The 8997-nt window shown below is 40.5% G+C and overlaps 1 protein-coding gene across 1 annotated transcript in view; it reads left to right on the top strand.

The window, feature by feature from the left end:
- TDRD9 (tudor domain containing 9) overlaps positions 1-8997 on the top strand; it is a 144793-nt gene that overhangs the window by 14515 nt on the left and 121281 nt on the right. The gene's annotated exons all lie outside the window — the stretch shown is intronic.

Here is an 8997-nt window from a genome sequence, read left to right as displayed (position 1 = left end):
TATGAACCTTTGTGCCATGCTGCTACGCCTTACCTTTTAATGTCAACGACTTAAATCAAGAAATAGTTTTCTAAGATCTACAGAGAAACTCGCTGGAACACCCCAGCAAGCGAGAGTCCAAAGTGGCAGGCTCAAACCCAGAACCTCAATCAATGACTGATACCAAATGAGAGACTCACCCCTGGGCACACAGAAAACTGGGCAACTTGGAAGGAGCTGAACAGGCTGCGCTCTCACACCACGAGATGCAGAGCCAATCTTAAGCAATGGGGCTACAAAGTGGAATCCACGACATGCGAGTGTGGAGAAGAGCAAACCACTGAACATGTGCTGCAATGCAACCTGAGCCCTGCTACATGCACAATGGAGGACCTTCTTATAGTATCACCAGAGGCACTCCAAGTGGCCAGATACTGGTCAAAGGACATTTAATCAACTACCAAGCTTGCAAACTTTGTGTTTTCTCTGTCTGTTTGTTTGCTTTGGTAAAAACGTAATACAAATGTCTCGTTGCTCCTGACATGATAAATAAATAAACTGGAGATGTCGGGCAATCTCAATCCTTTGGCATGCAAAATCCTGTGTTTTATCTAGTGAATGATGGTGTGGCACACTAGGTCAAGAACACCTTTTCACCCAACAGCAAACAGTTCATTAGTGGCTAACTACAGAAGTTTATTTACCAAAGGCATATACAAAAAGGAAAATGGGCATTTTCCAGAAGACAGTGGGAAAGGTGCTATAAAATATCAATAGTCCAAAGATCTCAAGATCAATAGTCCAAGATTGTAATGTCCATGAAATCCAAGGTAGCAAGACACATGCAATACCAAAAAGGCAAGTTACATAAAATCCAAAATAACAAGGCACGTGAAATCCAAAATCACAAGATACATGAAATCCAAGAGTCAAAGCATAGGCCAAAAATCCATAGCATGGAAGCAAGAACTTAAGCAAGGGAAATACCCATTCAGGAACATAGGCAAACTTGAGAGCTGTTCATGAACTTGAACAGGCCCAGCTTACCTGTCCGAACGTATCAATAATAATAATAATAATAATAATTCATTTATACCCCGCCACCATCTCCACAAGAGGACTCGGGAGATATGAACCATCTAGGAGCTTAAGATCGTCTGGGGAGAACCTGCTTCCGATCCTGCCTGCATTGCAAGCATGATTGGCGGGGACGAGGGACAGGGCCTTCTCAGTGGTGGCCCCCTGGCTATGGAACTCTCTCCCCAGGGATACTAGATCATTCCCTTCCCTCCTGATTTTCCGAAAAAAGGTAAAAACTTGACTCTTTGAGCAAGCTTTTGAGAATGCAGCGGAATAGATAACATGAAATTATGAATGATGAACATGGAATGGCCAGATCAGTGGTTCTCAACCAAGGGTCCCCAGATGTTTTTGGCCTACAACTCCCAGAAATCCCAGCCAGTTTACCAGCTGTTAGGATTTCTGGGAGTTGAAGGCCAAAAACATCTGGGGACCCCAGGTTGAGAACCACTGGGCCAGACGATATTACTGGAAAACGATTTTAACAAGATGACATCGGTGACTACATGTTTTAATGGTTTTTATATATGTTTTTATATTGTTATGTTGACATCGAATTGTGTCAATCTGTAACCCTCCATGAGTCGTTATATGGTTGAGAAAGGCGGGCTATAAATGTCGTAAATAATAATAATAATAATAATAATAATAATAATAATATGTTAAAATGAAGTTGTCTGCTCTAAAGAGCTCAGGGACCCAGCATCTAATTTAAGCTCAAACCTGACCAAACAGACATGAGATCATATTTTCGGCACCTGTGATTGAAGGACTATTTCTTATGAATTGTTTTTGACCTTCTAATTAACCTTTCTTTAGGTTGTTGTAGGTTTTTTCGGGCTATATGGCCATGTTCTAGAGGCATTCTCTCCTGACGTTTCGCCTGCATCTATGGCAAGCATCCTTACTACCTCTGAGGATGCTTGCCATAGATGCAGGCGAAATGTCAGGAGAGAATGCCTCTAGAACATGGCCATATAGCCCGAAAAACCCTACAACAATCCAGTGATTCTGGCCATGAAAGTCTTCGACAATACATTAAAACTTTCTTTAGCTTGCTCTGAGCAGAGCCCTAATCTCATATCACAGGGCAACTCTCCATCTTCTGAAGGCTGAGAAGACCAGACAGCCTGATTCTCAGAAGAAGCATCTGCTATCTCTTCTGCAGCTGTTGGCCCTGGCCTGTCTCTGTGATCTACGGCCTGCATTTCTGTCTATGTTTTCAACCTGAGAAACAGACACAGACTCTGTGAAAATCTCATCCTCTGAGTCAGAATCCCCAATATCCTCTACATCATGCTCTGAGCCTTCATATAGAATCATAGAGCTGGAAGAGACCACAAAGGTTATCCAATCTAACCCCCTTCTGCTATGCAAGTACACACAGTCAAAGTCTTCCTGTTAGATGGTCATCCAGCCTCTGTTTAAAGACTCTCCCAATCCGTTAGACAGCATATGTCACTATTGAACAGCTTTTACCTTCAGGAAGTTCTTCCTAATGTTCAGATGGAATCTCCTTTCTTGTAGTTTGAAGCCATTGTTCCATGTCCTAGTCTCCAGGGCAGCAGAAAACAAGCTTACTCCCTCCTCCCTTATGACTTCCTCTCACATATTTATACATGGCTATCATGTCTCCTCTCAGACTTCTCTTCTTCAGGCTAAACATGTCCAGCTCTTTAAGCCACTCCTCATAGGGTTTGTTCTCCAGACCCTTGATCATTTGAGTCACCTTCCTCTGGAAACATTCCAGCTTGTCAATATCTCTCTTGAATTGTGGTGTCCAGAATTGCACACAATATTCCAGGTGTGGTCTAACCAAGGCAGAATAGAGGGATAGCATGACTTCCCTGGACTTTGCTCAGTCTAAACACTATACTCTTATTGATGCGGCCTAGAATTATATTGGCACTTTTAGCTGCCATATCACACAGTTGATTCACGTTCACCTTGCGGTCTGCCGAGACTCCTAGACAGATTCCAGCTGCTTTGGAGAGTAATCTTCTCTAGTAATCCTTGGAAAAAAAATGCAATGGTTGGAGGAGAGATGTACAGTTCTTCCCCCTCCAAAAGCATATAACTCTCGGCAACATCACATAAGCATATGTGTGTGATGTTAGTAGAAGGATGAGGCCTCTAGATATTAAGAGCCCCACAGGATTTGTTTCAATTGCATCAGTCATGATTCATTCTTGTGTAGTGGGTGACTCAGGAATGCAGGTTGAATATCCCTTAGCAGTGGTTCTCAACCTGGGGTCCCCAGATGTTTTTGGTCTACAACTCCCAGAAATCTCAGCCAGTTTATCAGCTGTTAGTATTTCTGGGAGTTGTAGGCCAAGAACATCTGGGGACCCCAGGTTGAGAACTACCTGTTGGGACCAAAAGTATTTTGGATTTCCCACCCACCCTCTAAACACAAAAGTCATTCATGGTTCAAAGGGTGCTTCTACACTGTAGAATTAATGCAGTTTGATACCAACGTAACTTACTGATGTAAAATTGTGGTAGTTGTAGTTTGGTGAAGCACCAGTATTCTTTGCCAGGGAATGTTAAAGTCCTTGCAAAATTGTAGCTCCCAATTCCACTGCATTGAGCCATGAATGTTAAAATGGCATCAAACTGCATTAATTCTTGCTCAGACATGGGCAAACTGTGGCCCTCCAGGTGTTTTGGATTTCAATTCCCACAATTCCTAACAGCTTACCTTACGGATGTTAGGTATTGTGGGAGTTAAAGTCCAAAACACCTAGAAGGTCCAAGTTTGCCCATGCCTGGTGTAGTTGCGGTACATCTTTAAAGTCATTTAATACCCAATTTTTAAAATAATTTTGTGCAAATCTGGCTATCAGTATTAAAAAAAACTCTAAAATTACAACAGCAAAACAACAGAGAGGAAACAATCAGGGACATCTAATCACTTCTCAACAAAAGATTTCCCCAGGCACTGCCAGGCCATCAAATGCTAATCAAGGTGGTCAGTTGAAACATTCACATCTAGCTCCAACAGACAAGAGTCCTTTGTCCCACCCTGGTCATTCTACAGATATATAAACCCTTTTCCTAGTTCCAACAGACCTCACTACCTCTGAGGATGCTTGCCATAGATGCAGGCGAAACGTCAGGAGAGAATGCCTCTAGAACATGGCCATATAGCCCGAAAAAACCTACAATGCACCAGTTTTGTGCATGAATTGAAAGATCTCTATATTAAGCCATTAGAAAGCAAAGGTGTCACTATTTCAGCCAGCCATATGGACAGTTTTGAATTTGGAGTACTGTATATACTCGAGTATAAGCCTAGTTTTTCAGTACTTTTTTAAAGCTGAAAAAGTCTCCCTTGGCTTATATTCGAGTCAAGGTTTTTATTATTTTACTCTATTATTATTATTATTATTATTATTATTACATTAATCATTTTACTCTATTATTATTACATTTATTATTTTACTCTATTATTACTGTTATTATTACATGTCTATTATTTTACTCTATTATTATTGGAAGGATATGTAAACACATTTACACTGAAGGTTAGAATAATGCTTTAATCAGAGAACAGTCTTATCTTAACTTATAGTTTTATTCAAAAATATTTAACCTACCGATGCCTCAATTAATGCAATGTTATTGGTATCTATTTTTATTTTGGAATTTACTAGTAGCTGCTGCATTTCCCACCCTCGGCTTATACTCGAGTTTTCCCAGTTTTTTGTGGTAAAATTGAGTGGGCTTATATTCGGGTCGGCTTATACTCGAGTATATACGGTATTTTGGGTTTCCAGATGCTTAGCTTGTATACACTTCCAGACTTTTTGCACATCTCAGAACAGTTTTACCATCTCTTGTATTTGATATGTTCAGGTTCTCTTTCTCTTCTTGCAGTTTTCATTGACAATATTCTCTTTCAAAAATATTAGTTTTTCCCGGTCACCCTTTTCAAATGGGTTTTATTGAAATCTTGTAGAAAATTGGTTGCGCTCTTTCGTTGTGGGTGTCAGGCAACATAAATGGCGATGCGTGCGGCTGTTATTAAAGCTGATCTTACTTATATGTTGGAAAAATCCAGGTGTCACTATTCATCATCCTCACTTGGAAGGTTTTCACATTGCATTGTATATAGCGCAATAAGAAGGGGGGAAGGAACTGGACGTATAATGACAGAACTGCCTTTGCAGATTTTCAGAGGAAATTAAAATGTTCCCTGCCACCTCTTCCCTTCTGTAGTTGTCAGGTCACTGCACCCTTGCTAGTGTACATTTGGCAAAAATAAAAAGCATTGGAAAGGAAAGACTGGCCTAAATCCAGTTGTTTGTCCTCGGCTGAATTAGAACTAATGATTCAGTGGGTAAATTCCATTGGTTCAGTGGGCTCGCTCTAGTTGCGGCTAACGATTTTATTTAGGCTAATGCCTTGGATAATATAATATGTTTATTTGTTTTTAAAAAAACCACCAAGATGATTGGGTAAAATTTTGGAATATAAATACTTTGTGAAATTTTTTTCTTCAAAATGTATTTAGCCAGGAGGGGGAATTATGCATTACTGACATTCCTTTCTTCCTCCTTTTTACCAATGTGAATAAAGCAAAAGAAGATGAAATGTTTCTATAATCTCAGAGAAGAGATTAGTTTGGCTGAATTGCCGTGTTACAGTAAGCACCAATTTTTATGGGAAACTGGATTTTGTATCCCCCTTTCAAATATCTTTTCTATGTATGTAGATAAGATGTCAAACAAGCTTTCGTTTATCCATCTAATTTGTAGAATTTGTAAACTGCTCGACATTAAGACTTTCATAACAATATATACATTTTACACAAAACAGATTTTGCAGTAAAAGCCCAATACTTTTATTTATTTATTTATCTATCATGTCAGAAGCCAGTTCAGGGTAACAGTTATAACATATTTAAAAACACAACATTATTTATTTATTTATTTATTTATTTATCGTGTCAGGGGCAGACCAAACTGTTGTACTGCATTTTTTAACAAACAAACAAAACACAAAGTTTGCAAGATTGGTAGTTGATTGAATGTCCTTTGACCATTACTTGGCCACTTGGAGTGCCTCTGGTGTGACTGTGAGAAGGTCCTCCATTGTGTATGTGACAGGGCTCAGGTTGCATTGTAGTAGGTGGTCTGTGGTTTGCTCTTCTCCACACTCGCATGTCGTGGACTCCACTTTGTAGCCCCATTTCTGAAGATGGGCTTTGTACCTTGTGGTGCCAGAGCGCAGTCTGTTCAGTGCCTTCCAAGTCGTCCCGTCTTCTGTGCGCCCAGGGGGGAGTCTCTCATTTGGTATCAGCCATTGATTGAGGTTCTGGGTTTGAGCCTGCCACTTTTGGGCTCTCCACTTTTGGACTCTCGCTTGCTGAGGTGTTCCTGCAAGTATTTCTGTAGATCTTAGAAAGTTATTTCTTGATTTAAGGCGTAGGCGTGCTGGCTGATACCCAAACAGGGGGTGGGCTGGAGATGTCACTATCTTGATCCTTCCATTATTGGCTGCTACTTCCCGACGGATGTCAGGTTGAGCAATACCATAGTATCCTAGACCCATGTGGAAGCATTATAATGGAAGAAAATATTTGAAGTTAGAGGGAGATGTAATTTAGGAAGATATATCATGGTTTAGTAGCCCGGCATGTAGAAAACTTCATTTCCAGAAAGGCTGTGAAAGTATAATAAGAATTTATTTGTATTGAAACATGGCTTGTGATGCACAGTCTCTTAATAAACTGTGGTTTGTTAGCTAGCCACAAATGATAGCACAACCCATCAAAAAAAAAATTGGTTTCTTCATTTTTAGGCTTGTTCCTGGGGTTGTTCGTATTGCTGATTCCGAAAATGGCATTGGATAGACCGCATCATCTCTGGTTTCTTAGATATTGTTATAAAGGCTTTCTGATATTGTTATAAAGGCTTTCTATGGGCGAGCAGATGAACATTGGTATATGTCATGTTTTCTGTATCTCAAAACCTAGAACCAATAGGGGAAAATTGGTGTCATTTTTGGAATCAGCAGGTCAAATATATCCAGAAACAGAACTAACATTTGAGGCACCAAAATGTGTGTTGGCCAGTGTAGTTTGAACTCGTGGTTTTGTTTTTGCCTTACAATTTATAACTAAAGCAACAAACCACAATTATAACAAACCGTGGCTTATTGTGGCATGCGGGCATACCAGTATTATGTAAGGCAGACCATATTAGTATAAGACCCTATTTAGTCTATTGAGACCCTAATTTAGTCTAGGAATACAGAAGGTCTAGAAATCTGTAAATTTCCTTGCTATTATACAGTATGTATCTTAACTGACTTTTGTGAAAGGTGAGCAAATTGTCCTGGCATCTCTGGGAAAGCAATGTTTATTTATTTATTTACTGCATTTAAATCTCCATCTCACCTCGAAGAGAATTCAGGGCGGCTCACAAAAAAGGCACAATTTGATGCCACATACACATACGTAGGATAAAACAAAACATATACATTAAAAGCAATAATTATAACATCATAATCTTAAAACCAATTACTTCAAAACCACACAGTCCAAAGGCATCTTCCAGCAGCCATTCCAATAATAAATTGCACTATTCAACAGTAACTTACTATATTGCAGATTATTGTCCAAAGGCTTGGTCCCACAATCATGTCTTCACTTTGGTTGTGGGACCTTCACTTTCTGAAGGAAAGGAGGGAGCTAATCTAATCTCACTGGGGAGGGAGTTCCATAGCTGAGGGGCCACCACTGAGAAGGCCCTGTCTCTCGTCCCCACAAGTTGCTCCTGCGAAGAAGGTGAGACCGAGAGCAGGATCTCCCTAGACGATCTTAACCTTTGAGATGGTTCATAGAAGGAGATACACTCGGATGGGTAAGCTGGGCTGAAACCATTTAGGGCTTTATAAGCTAAAGCAGTGGTTCTCAACCTGGGGTCCCCAGATGTTTTTAGCCTTTAATTCCCAGAAATCCTAACAGCTGGTAAACTGGCTGGGATTTCTGGGAGATGTAGGCTAAAAACATCTGGGGACCCCAGGTTGAGAACCACTGAGCTAAAGCCAGCACTTTGATTGTGTTTGGTAGCAGACTGGCAGCCAATGGAGCTGACGCAACAGTATGCTCCCTGTACACCACTCCATATGTTAGTATCTTCTGTGATATGGTGTCTCTTCTGTCTTTCAAAGAAATTGGTGCTTGCTTGCAGTAGCAGATCAGGGAAAGAACGATCTTAGCCAGCAAATGACTCATGGCCGGAAGTATTAAGTTTGATTTTTTATTTTATCTGGAATAGTAAGTAGAGCTGGCCCCTTTAATTACATAAGCCTGTATCCGTATCAATTTGGCAGCTGGCTGCTTAAACTCATCTTTGTTGCTTTAAAAAGTTATTTATATTCACCCATATCACGTCAGTGGAAGTTTAATTGGTATTCATCATGGTTGTTCATTTGGTCTAGTTTAGGAGACAAAAACAGGACTCTTTTCAGGAGAAAAGGGTAGGTTGGAAGAGGAAACATCCCGAGTATATTCTTTGAATGCAGAAATCCGTCATTTCTAAATATTTCCAGATAAAAGGATTTGGTAGGAGGTGATCTGGAAGGATGTCTGCTTTAGACTTTCCCCAACCTGTCCACCTCTCCAGATGTGATGATCTGCAGCTGTTCATGGCTCTACTGCAGTGGTTCTCAACCTGTGGGTCCCCATTTAGCCTACAACTCCCAGAAATCCCAGCCAGTTTACCAACTGTTAGGATTTCTGGGAGTTGAAGGCTAAAACACCTGGGGACCCACAGGTTGAGAACCACTGCTCTACTGGGCCAGCATGATGGGTGTTTTAGTGTGCCACTCCTGGAGAACATCAAGTTGTGGGGGTCCTGCTATAATATATATGTCAACTATTCCCTAGTTCTCAGTTTGGTTTTCTCCAGTTCACCTACTTTGATGGAA

The sequence above is a fragment of the Anolis sagrei genome, chromosome 1 (genome assembly GCF_037176765.1).
Source record: "Anolis sagrei isolate rAnoSag1 chromosome 1, rAnoSag1.mat, whole genome shotgun sequence".
NCBI classification, from domain to species: Eukaryota; Metazoa; Chordata; class Lepidosauria; order Squamata; family Dactyloidae; genus Anolis; species Anolis sagrei.
Note: the sequence above shows the minus strand (reverse complement) of the source record. Positions and strands in the feature narration are given on the sequence as shown.